This window comes from Microcaecilia unicolor, chromosome 9 (genome assembly GCF_901765095.1).
Source record: "Microcaecilia unicolor chromosome 9, aMicUni1.1, whole genome shotgun sequence".
Lineage (NCBI taxonomy): Eukaryota > Metazoa > Chordata > Amphibia > Gymnophiona > Siphonopidae > Microcaecilia > Microcaecilia unicolor.
The window spans coordinates 154501613-154514364 of NC_044039.1; positions in this window are offsets into that span (position 1 = coordinate 154501613).

Sequence of the window (12752 nt, forward strand, 5' to 3'; positions counted from 1 at the left end):
GGTAGCCTGCATCAGGAGTCTTTAAATAAAATGCAACACCATCAAAAGGTCAATGACTGTAGGTTCAAGAAAGAGGAAGAATGTGGTCTTTCAAAAGACCTTTGAGTAAAAAATGCATGGGTACCTACTCTTTTTGAAGACCACGTGCTGGGGCCGCTTTTATCATGGCCGTAAAATGGCTGTATTTCCTATTTTCTGTATTAATGGCCACACGCTAATTTCCCAATTAGCACATGGCCATTAGTACGGGAGCCCTTACCAACACCTATTTACTAAGCGGTAAGGGCTCACGCACTAACCACATGCTAATCAGCTAGTGTGTGGCGATGTAGCTGGCTAACTGATTAATGGTGGGCATGCCTCATCTCTGCCCCCAAACATGCCCCCAGTTCTAAAAATATTTTATAGCACGGGGGGTAGTGCATGGTGAACACAAAACTGCTATCTCTGTTATGATTTGCAGGAACAGCTAAAAATGTTTCACATCTTAGTTCAAAATTTGTTTCAAAAGCATGCAAATATAATGCATGGAAACAATTACATGAGGAGTCTGCATTTGCTCTATCCTATTTTTTTTTTTTTCATGTTCCCAAGACTAATTGACATTAAGTACATCCATGGCTTTTCCATTCCTTGAAGTGCAGGTTTTAATGTATGGCTGATCTTTTGCTTAAGTGCTTGGTTCATATCACTAGGGGATTCTATTCAGCCACAAAACAGCAGACTGAAATTCAACTCATGAGAAACCTGCAGTGAGTCAAAAGGAAAGGTTTTAGGCAAGCTTTTCCTTGGGCACTAAGTCAATAATGCAATTGTCAATTTCAGCTCAGGGGTGAGATGAAAAGCTTCCATTTAGCACTAGATCTGTGTAGAAGGTTAGGCTGACTGAGCTTCTGAAGCAAAAAGTGGCTGCCTTTTTCTGTTGTCCTAGCCTTAATAATTACTACAATAATGACGCAACCATGTTCTAGCAAAGAAATTTCCACTAGAATGTTAATTCAATTTACCCAGCAGAATTACTTTTTCTAGAAAAGGTTATCTTGTGGCAGAATGGTTAGGATGTTCACAGGCTCAATTAATTTTGTAAAGCTGCTAGGCATCTGGAATACAATTTGGTCTTTGCCACCAAATCTGATTAGGCTTTGGTTTTAGGACTTCCAAGCATTTTGCATTCAACTGAAGTCTTTAAACCCTGCTAGCAGACTGTAATATGGAATCATTGAGTATTGTCAACAAACTTAGAGGTCTTTTTACTAAACTGTGGGAAAAAGAGCCCTGTGCTAGCCTTGGGGGCTGTTTTTCCTATGTGCCAGGGCCCTTTTTACTGCAGCAGGTAAAAAGCCCCCAGACAAATATGGCCATGCGGTAAGAGAACTCTTACCACTTGGCCTTGTGGCGGGGAGCCCTTACCGCCATCAATTGAGGTGTTGATAAGGGCTCCCGTGGTAACCCGGCAGTAATGGGGCAGTGCGCGGTAATGCTCAATTACAGTCAGGTTACCACCTCACAAGCCATTTCTAGATTTTTTTTTCCCCAGAAGTGGTGCATGCTCTGGGTAGAACTACCGTCTCCAGTCGTAGGTTCAATTTAGCATTCGGTACGGCCGGGTTGGGCTTACCGACACTTTGTAAAAGAGCCCGTTAAAGACAATCTAGTAAATTAAAGTGGTGCTTGGCTCCATAATTCCTAATTAATATTAGTGTGACAGGAAATATAGCAAGAAGTGATACATACTTGAGCACGTTCCATTTTGCCTGAAAATGTTATACTCTTAATATCCTGCAAATAAAAATGGAAACTACAGTATGAACAATAGTAAATACTTGCTTAGTAAAAGACATAGTTGGTCTATGATTTGTTTGTAGAAAACTCCCTATAATTAGAAATGATGGCTAAATATACAGGAAAAGACTGAATGGACCAAATTACTGTGGTGTCAAGAGGTATACAGATGAGATCTGCAATTCTTTTTAAGGGGGGAGGGGCTACAGCCCAGGCCACCATAACAGGGACCTAGCTGGGGAACATGGAGTCCAGAGCAGGGCCTAGGTAGGACATCAAAAATCGAAGCCGAGATAGGCAGAGTCTAGGAAGAGGACTGCCCTGGGAGTATGCTCATTCTGAGTGTGTTTGAACAGATGGTATATTGTTTGAAGTCTGCAAAGGTAAGAGGAAAATTCTTATGCTGGACTAAATGCAGATTTTGTTTTTGTTCAGTGGCTTATATTTCTCTAAATGGCTTCACCACTATCACATGTGACCCAGTGTAATAGAAATAAGTCTGGATGCTCTGTTTTGTTTTGTTTTGTTTTAATTTGTGGGGAGAGGGGAGACATGCCAGCTTTCTATTCATAAGAAATGTTTTTTTTAAACCAAAACCATATACTGTATGAATATGGACTTAACAGTTTAAATGATTTCAGTAACATAATACTCATGTTGCATACCCTTTGTTGTGCCTATTTTTCTTTTAAATCATAAGTCCCTTTATATCATTTTGGATGCTTTATTCTTCTACTGCCCTTCTACTTCTCTCTCCTCTAGTTTGTCTATCACTGTACACAAATATGTATGTATGATTTTTGCATGCACCCAATATGTCTTATGCCAAACATAATCATGTCATTCTCATGCAGACGTTGCAGAATATAAGCAGATACAATGTTTTGCAATAAATATACATTATTCTCTTTTTATTTTGAAAAGAATTACAGATAGCCTTATTGCATCATTAAATTTTTTGAGTTATCCCTACAATGCTCAATGCATGCACTGTAATTATAGAGAAGAAAATGCTAGAGCATATTATAATGTTTTTAGGTGCATTTTGATCAAGTGATAGTGTCTATTAGGGAGGCTCTGTCTGTCTATCTCCCTGCATAGCACAAGGACACACTCCCACACAAAAAGACTGAGATAAACACAGGGTAATTCTTTTTCACATACAAAGGCAGAAAGAGACACACAAAAAGAAATATAGACATGCACACAAAAACCTCAACACAAAACACAAATATATACATGCATATACCCAAGCTACACACACACATACACACAAACCAAACCACAGAGACACTCTCTCTCACATACACACACACACACACACACACACACACAAACCAACCAACCAACGGCACAGACACACACACACAAACAAACTAACAAACCAACCACACAAACACACACACACACACCAACCAATCACACAGACAGACACACACACATCAAACCACACAAATACACTCACATACACAAATATACACACATATGCATACACAAAACCAAAGACATATATATGCATGCACAAAACCACACACATGACCACACAAGGGCACAATACCAATACTACTACTACTACTACTACTACTACTTATCATTTCTATAGCGCTACTAGACACAGCGCTGTATACTTGAACATGAAGAGACAGTCCCTGCTCGACAGAGCTTACAATCTAATTAGGACAGACAAACAAGACAAACAAGAGATAAGGGAATATTAACGTGAGGATGATAAAATAAGGGTTCTGAACAAGTGAATAAGGGTTAGGAGTTAAAAGCAGCATAAAAAAGGTGGGCTTTTAGCTTAGATTTGAAGAGGGCCAGAGATGGAGCTTGACGAACCGGCTCAGGAAGTCTATTCCAGGCATATGATGCAGCAAAATAAAAGGAACGGAGTCTGGAGTTAGCAGTGGAGGAGAAGGGAGCAGATAAGAGAGATTTACCCAGTGAATGGAGTTCCTGGGGAGGAATGTTTGGAGAGATGAGAGTGGAGAGGTACTGAGGAGCTGCAGAGTGAATGCACTTATAGGTAAATAAGAGGAGTTTGAACTGTATGCGGAAACGGATAGGAAGCCAGTGAAGTGACTTGAGGAGAGGGCTAATATGAGCATAACAACATTGGCGGAATATTAGTCGTACAGCAGAATTTTGAACAGATTGAAGAGGAGAGAGAGAGATGGCTAAGTGGGAGGCCTGTGAGAAGCAATTTGCAATAGTCTAAGCGAGAGGTGATAAGAGTGTGGATGAGGGTTCTGGTAGTGTGCTCAGAAAGGAAAGGGCAAATTTTGCTGATATTATAGAGAAAGAAACGACAGGTTTTAGCAGTCTGCTGAATATGTACAGAGAAGGAGAGGGAGGAGTCGAAGATGACCCCAAGGTTACAATCTTCTGAGACAGGAAGGATGAGAGTGTTATCCACAGAAATAGAGAATGGGGGAGGAGGAGAGGTTGGTTTAGGGGGAAAGATGAGAAGCTCAGTCTTGGTCATGTTTAGTTTCAGATGGCGCTGGGACATTCAGGCAGCAATGTCAGACAGGCAGGCTGATACTTTGGCCTGGATTTCGGCTGAGATTTCTGGTGTGGAGAGGTAGATTTGGGAGTCATCAGCATAAAGATGATACTGAAAACCATGGGATGAGATCAGAGTACCAAGGGAAGAAGTATAGATGAAGAAAAGAAGAGGTTCCAGAACAGATCCCTGAGGTACACCACTGACAGTGGGATAGAAGTAGAGGAGGATCCACTAGAGTATACACTAAAGGTATGCTGGGAGAGATAAAAAAAAAAAACCAGGAAAGAACAGAGCCCTGAAATCCAAGTGAGGACAGCATATCAAGGAGTAGGCTGTGATCAACAGTGTCAAAAGAAGCAGATAGATCGAGAAGGATGAGGATAGAATAGAGGCCTTTGGATCTGGCCAGGAACAGATCATTGGAGACTTTAGCAAGCGCTGTTTCAGTTGAAGAAGGGGGCGAAGGCCAGATTGAAGTGGATCAAGAATAGCTTGAGATGAAAGACAGTCAAGGCAACGGCGGTGAACAGCACGTTCAAGTATCTTGGATAGGAAAGGGAGGAGGGAGATGGGGCGATAGTTGGAAGGACAGGTAGGGTCCAATGAAGGTTTTTTAAGGAGTGGTGTGACTACAGAATGTTTGAAGGCATCAGGAACAGTCAATGTGGAAAGTGAAAGATTGAGGATATGAGAGATAAAAGAGATGTCAGTTGGAGAGATAGTGTTAAGTAGATGGGTGGGAATAGGATCAGAGGAACAGGTAGTTAGTTTCGAGGAGGAAATAAGATGTGTAGTTTCCTCTTCAGTGATTTCAGAAAAGGAAGAAAAGGAGGCAGGGGTTGGAGGGTTGAGAGAATGGACTAAGGGAAGGAGAGGTGGAGGTGACCTGGTTGAGAATTAAAGTTTAATCTTGTGAACCTTATCATGAAAGAACTCAGCCAGAGTCTCGGGGGAAAGTGAAGGGGGGGGGGGGGGGGGGTTAGAGATGAAGGCACACATGCCTCATGCAGCCCCTGTCACCCTTATGAGACACACTTTACTGTGATACACACTTTACTATGGCTTTTCACATCCAGTCCTTGAACAGGTATTCATGCATTTGCAAATGGAGTAAGAAGAAATGTACCATTTTGCTACATTATAAGGAGCAGTTATATAACTAGCTGCTTCCAATTAGATGGCTGGAGAACACCAGGTAGGAGGCCACTCTATAGCAGCACCCAGGCTCCTAGGTTTCATTATAGAATACTAATATAACTGGTTCTCAGTGCACCTAAAATTTAGGCATGCACACTCATTCCAGCCAGCCATGGAGCTGGTGTAAATGTGTGCACTTAAGTGTGGCAGGAAAACACATGATGTAGTTTACAATATTCTTTAAGTTACATGTGTAAGCGGGAGCCCTCCCCCCCCCCATCTAGGTACTGTCTATATTCCTGTGTACACATCCTTGAAAGTATGTGCTGTGTAAGTTAAGTGGATATTTTTGCAGACGTGCTTAGTCACCCTACCAGCATTTACCCATATAAGTGAGCACAAATGCACATAAATGTAAGCACCTACTTTATAGAATTTCCCTTTAAGTGCATGCTTTTCAACTTGTTATTCCTGTCCTTAGTTCTTTAGCTTGTTTGTCAATACTTCATTTTCATTTCTAGTATACAAACATAAGTGTTGCCATACTGGGAAACACCAAAAGTCCATCAAGCCCAGTATCCTGTTTCCAACAGTGCCAAATCCAGGTCACAAGTACCTGGCAAGATTAGAATAAAACAGGTTTTATGCTATTTATCCTAGAAATAACCAGTGGATTTTTCCATCTTAATAATGGCTTATGGATTTTTTAGGAAATGATCTAATCCTTTTTTAAACCCAGCAAAGCTAACTGCTTTTACCACATTCTCTGATAATGAATTAAAGAGTTTAATTACACACTGAATGAAGAAATATTTTCTCCAGTTTGTTTCAAATTTACTATTTAGTAGCTTCATTCCATGCCCCCTAGTCTTGATACTTTTGGAAAGAGTAAATAAACAATTCACATCTCCCTGTTGCACTTCTTTCAGTATTTTATAGACCTCTATAATTTCTCCTCTCAGCCATCTCTTTTCTCATTGCCCTTCTCTGTACCTTTTCTAATTCCATTATATCTTTTTGGAGATGCGGTGACCAGAACTGTACACAGTATTTGATGTGCAGTCGCACCATGGAATGATACAAGGGTATAATAACATTCTTATTTTTGTTTTCCATTCCCTTCCTAATAATTTCTAACATTCTATTTGCTTTCTTAGCCGCTACAGCACACTGAGTAGAGGGTTTCAATTTATCATCAGTGGTGACACCTAGATTCTTTTCCTGGTCGGTGACTGCTAATGTGGAACCTTATATCATGTAGCTATAGTTTGGGTTCCTCTTTCCACTTGCATCACTTTCCACTTGCTCACATTAAACATCATCTGCCATTTGGATGCCCAGTCTCATAAATTCTTCTTGCAATTTTTCACAATCCTCTTGTCATAAGCAAATTTAATTACCCCACTAATTATTCCCATCTCTAAGTTAGAAAGCAGCGGTCTCTGCACAGACCCCTGGGGAACCTCACTATCTACCCTTCTCCACTGAGAATACTGACCATTTAACTCTACTCTCTGTTTTCTATCTTTTAACCAGTTCTTAATCCACAATAGGACATTACTTCCTTTCCCATAACTTTCTATTTTTTTCAGGAATGTTTCATGAGGTACTTTGTCAAATGCCTTTTGAAAATCCAGATACACATTATTGACCGGCTCACTTTTATCCACATGTTTATTCATCCCTTCAAAGAAATGTTATAGATTGGAAAGCCAAGATTTCCCTTGACTACATCCATATTGGCTTTGTTTTATTAATCCCTGATTATGTATATGCTGTGTAATTGTGTTCTTTAAAATAATCTCTACCATTTTGTATGGCACCAACATCAGGCTCACTAGTCTATAATTTTTGGATCACCTCTGAAACCCTTTTTAAAATTTGCCATCACATTGGCCATCCTCCAATCTTCTAGTACCATCCTAGATTTAAAGTTAAATTACATAATATCTTTAGGAAAGAGTGTTTATAGACACAGAAATAACTAAATACATTTTATGTAACTGATATTCCCCTTTCCTGACAAAGATCTTGGAACTAGTACCCCCGGAGTACACTAATGTTCTTTAATTTTCTGTTTATTACTTTCAAGTCCTAATTGTTGTTGGTTTGAAACTGGCAAGAGTATTTGTCCAGGGAACAACCTTTCCTTTCCACGGTGAGACACTGTTTTTATGAATTTCTGCTACTGAATATAATTTCCTACTGCAATGGATTTGATTTTGCAATGGACATCATACAGCTCTTATCCATTCATACACACACTTCCTGTGGGCCTTAGAACCTTAAAAATTCAAATATTTGGGGATTTGTTTCACCCTGTATTGCCCTTGGTACAACATTTAGACTGTGAGGCCACTTGGGACTGAGAAAGTATCTGGATGCAATATGTAAACTTCTTTGATTGTCCCACAGAAAGGCTGCATAAAATAATCTAATAAAGAAATGCAAAGTCTGTGGGTAGGTTTGTTCCCATGGACCCGGCAATTTTTGAAAAGCAGGGACCCATGAGGTTATTCATTATGAAAATTAACTTCTGCAGGTATCATTGAACCAGGGTCACCAAGAGACAAAACTGGACCCGGGGCAAATAATCTTAAGGGTCTCTCCGTACCCCACCCTACCTACTTAAGCATCTGCTGCTCAACTGGTGGTGCTGGCCGGCAGCCGTGACTTGATCGGGTGGGTAAGGGTTATGATTATGGTTATCCATCCAGTCTGTCGCATTAAACCTCTCTGGCCAGCCGCCTGAGAGTCTTCTCTCTGCTGCCGCTGTGCCACAGCCCGCAGATCCACAGGATTCAAAGATGCACTGTCACAGAGTCAGAGGAGGTGTGGAGGTGAGATGAGCATGAGGCACTCGGGAAGGACCACACACCACACAGAGTGGATGATGCGTTACGCCTTAATGCAATAATAAGACTAGGAAGGACTGGGAGGTAGACCAATGAATTGCAGTTTCTTCCTTCCTGGCTGCCTTCCTTGTTCCTTACGCTAGCACCACCACCAGGAACTTAATTGAAGCCTTGCTAAACAAAGCCATTGCCGGCACGGCCAACCGACCGATGCGATGCAGCAGGCATCAGCACATCATTGCTGTGCTGCTACCGGGCCCCCCTTGGAGGCTGGGCCCAGGGAATCTTGCCCCCCCCCCCCCCCCGCCTCCAGTCTTGGCAGCCCTGCACTGAACCTCTATTTTGTGTGGTAGAAGAAAGGGGCAAATGATATGCACTGATTTTCAAATTCTCTTATGTGCATGTACTTCACTTTCCTAACTTAAATATGCCCCCAAAAGTATTCTCTTTTATTTTACGCTAATAAACATATATATGTTCTAAATACTGAATATTTTTTAAATATTCTTTGGTAGACAATGTTCAGAAAAGCCAATGGCCATATGTTATTTTACCAGGTAATTGACTTAGAAAATCATCCTTTTTCTTCTCTTATAGACTGCCCTGCTGGACTCATTTTCAATGTTTTATTAGAAATTCAGTGGTCTGGAAGATGTCCTTTTTTTCTCTTCATGATCTGAGGCCCCTTTTACTAAAGGGCACTAAGCTCTAAATGTGGGGTAAGTGCATGAGACAAAGCTACCATAAAGGGTAAGATTCTATATATCGCACCTAAAAAATTGGCACCAAAAAAATATACCTAGGCATATTCTGTAAACTGAATCTAAATGTAGATGTAGTTTATAGAATATGCCTAAATCTAAGCATAGTTTATAGAATATGCCCAACACCCATTTTCTGCGACTATATTTAGTCACAGCCATTTACACCAATGAAAACCTGTTTCAAATGCTGATGTCTAAATTATACACGGAACAGACATAGTCTATAAAAATGCACATAAATTCTAGGAATGCTCATGACTCGCCCATGGCCATGCCCCTTTCCTGATCCACGTCTTAGAATTTATGTGCATCGCTTTATAAAATATGCTTAGACATTTGTACATGTAAATTCAAATTAAAGAAAATTAGTGTCAGTAATTGCTTGTTAACTTCAAATTTTGGTGCTGATTGGCTTGTTAAGCTAAATAAGTTGCGTGCACAAATCCAGAATACGACCGGATTTGCGCACACAAAACTCAAGTAGCATTATATAGAATCTGGGGGGAAATGCATTAAAGTGTTAACACGCATTGCTTACTTTTTAATAATATTTTTGGAAGGGGACGTGCCATTGCTGAAGAGTGGGCATTCCTGCATTATCCAGCTAGCATGTTATGATTAGTGCATGCTAACTAGATAACTCAGAGTTAAATCGGGAGGCAGTGTGTGTTCCCATACTAATATTTTGTAGGTCTCCTATGCTAATGGATGACCTACAAATTTTTAAAAACCTGGGCTTAGCATGCAGGAAAAGCCCATGTTAAAACATATTAAACCCACAGTTCACTGCACTTTAGTTTTGTTTTGTTAAACCTCCTTTCCAATAGGTCATTCACAACAATGAACAAGAGCAGAAATCTTGAAACATCAATAAGAGGATTCCTATGTAAAATGGACCATTTTCTGTGAGATTCCAGTTACCCAAATGTCGTGCCATATAGATTCTCTATGGATGCTGTTGGAGGCATTTTTTAAATCAATGAATATTGTGATGGTTCTATTTCCACATTTTATCCTCTCTTCAAATATTTGCCAAACAAACAAACAAATAAATAAAACATTTTTAAAAATTAAAAATCGATCTATACAACACTAATCTTGTCTGAAGTCACATTGCTCCTCTTGAGTGTTCATTTCCTGCATTGGCTGTAGGTGAGCCCTGATTATTTCAGCTTTTTAACAACTGACAGTAGACTGATTCCTCTGTAGTTATCATATTTGATCTCATCACTTTTCTAAAGGATGGGTACTATGTCATCAAGTTTCCAGTTGGTGGGAACATGTTCTTGAATTCATACAGAGTAAAAACGTCTGACTAGATCATCAACAACAATACTGCCTCCTGCTTTTATGATCTGATCTGGTGCCACTGCTTTTGCCATTATTGAGCCATTTGATGGCTTGAGCAATCTCCGTTTTAGTTGGTTCTTCGTTGTTCACTTTAACAGGGGTTGCTTCCTCAGTTTCTACATCATAGTTGAAGGGCACTATTTAGCAATGATATGATGTGCCTCAGCAGGTTTTTTTTTTCATCTTGTACATTCCAACAATTTATATGTCTAAATGAATGTAAGATAAGGATGTGTGTTGTTGACACTGCTATTCAATGTGGCCATCGAGGTCCTTATTCTATAATGGCTATGCTCCTAAATTTGTGCTCCTAAAATTTATTTTCCTATATTACGAGCATAATCTATTTTAAGAGCATAAATTTAGGAACATCCAAAGTTACTTCAGCTGCTGATATTGCAGCCAGAATTGGTAGTACCCAAGCAGCCTTTGATAGTTTAATATGATACTTGTAGAAGAAGCACAATGTTACGCTGAAAATCAAGATGGAAGTTTTAATGTCTCAGTCCTTCTGTACTGATCAGAAATATGGACATTGCTAGTTGAGGACTTGTGCAAGCAGGATGTGCTCCAGATGAGATGCTTCTGCATGGTACTTAGCATCTCACTGCTTGACCACTGGTAGAATTAAACCATTTAAGAAATCTGCAACAATTTATAGTGGACAAACATGCCTCACTGGTTTAGCCGTGTCCTCAGAATGGAGGCATCGCGGTTATTCCAATGGCATCAACCCCTGGTAGGAAGATTGTAAAAAGTGCTCTAAAAAGACATGGTACAGGCAAATCAAAGTTGAAGCAAAATGTCTCCACTTCTGTATATATGATTTTATTGCAGCTGCTTAGAACTATGGATGCCCTTTCCATGGCCAACACAGAACTTGTGGTACTGCTCTACCAATTAAGGGACCATCCTACTGGTGCTAGAACACTGAGTTATGTGAAATGTCCAAAAAAAAAAAAAAAAAAAAACATTCACCCCTAGCAGTAGTACTATGAAACTATCACTAGGAGTCAGAGCCACCATTTTAAACCTGGTATAAATGGAGTAGGAGCATAAGAGAATCGCTACTGCCCTGGCCACTATAGCACCAAAGATACCCTGGATAAGTGCTGTAGGGGGGGATTAGGAGGGTAGTAGGATTGGGATGCTGATGTTGGCATATGTTATTTGAGGAGCTCTTACCAAGGAGGTTCTTTATGGAGGATTGCTATTCTAAAAGGGGTGCTATCAGAAGGGATTATGTATTAGATCAGGCTGTCAGAGTTACGATTGGGGGATTTGGGTATGTGATCAGGCCTGTTGGATTTATGTTTTGAGGAGCTCAAGTATGAGGTTGGGTTTGTTGGGGTTATGAACAGGGGATCGAGCTGTGTATTTTTCTTTGAATCATTGACCATGCTAACTTCAACTGGCAGTGTGGCTGCACTTAATGCCACCTCTTGCAGTGGCTTAAAGTACATCTGCATTTTTGACGGCCATGACAGTGTCCATTAATGTACTGCATGCTGTATGTGCTCCGTGTTTATTCTCCACCCATATCCCACCCTGCAAGGCCTTACACAGTTAGAGCTAGATTCTATATATGTTGCCAAAACAATCAGCGCCAAAAAAGTGCCATTCTATAAGCTGCACTTAAAGTTAGGCACAGTTTATAGAAAAACGCTTATGCCCGGGAGTTGCACCTAACTTTAGGCACAACCATTTGCACCAACTGAAACGTGGTACAAATGTATGTGACTACATTAGGTGTGTATCCCCATTATTCTATAACAATACAATGCACATTAATTTTAGGAATGCCCCTGTTATGCCTATGACCCTTCCATTTCCGCATCCACATTTTCAGATCATATGCTTATTTTAGGCTTGGATCCTGCGCTTAATTTATACATATAAATGCCAATTGAATCTAATTAGTGCCAATAATTGCTTATTAAAAAGCCAACTATTGATGCTAATTAGCTCATTAACCAATTAAATAGTGTGAGCAAGTTGGGCACATGCCCAAATTTACACATGTAATTTTGGCAATTTTTATAGAATTAGGGGGTTAGTGTGTGATTTACCTCTTAAAATACCATTCAAATCATAAACAACATAATTCAGTAAAACAAAATAGAAATACAATTAATGACAAGAACACAGAGATACCAGATAAACAAAAAAGGGTGAAATTTAGCCCAAGCTTCTATACAGGTATTGTATGCAGCTGAAAGAATACAAACAAAATCCATGGCTATATTTAGAAAGGGAAATAAAGGAGTATATGAGTTTGCATACCGAGAGAGGAAGGAGAGGGTAACTTTCTAGAATGCTCTCCATTATGGTGCATAGAATTCAATACCTCACTCC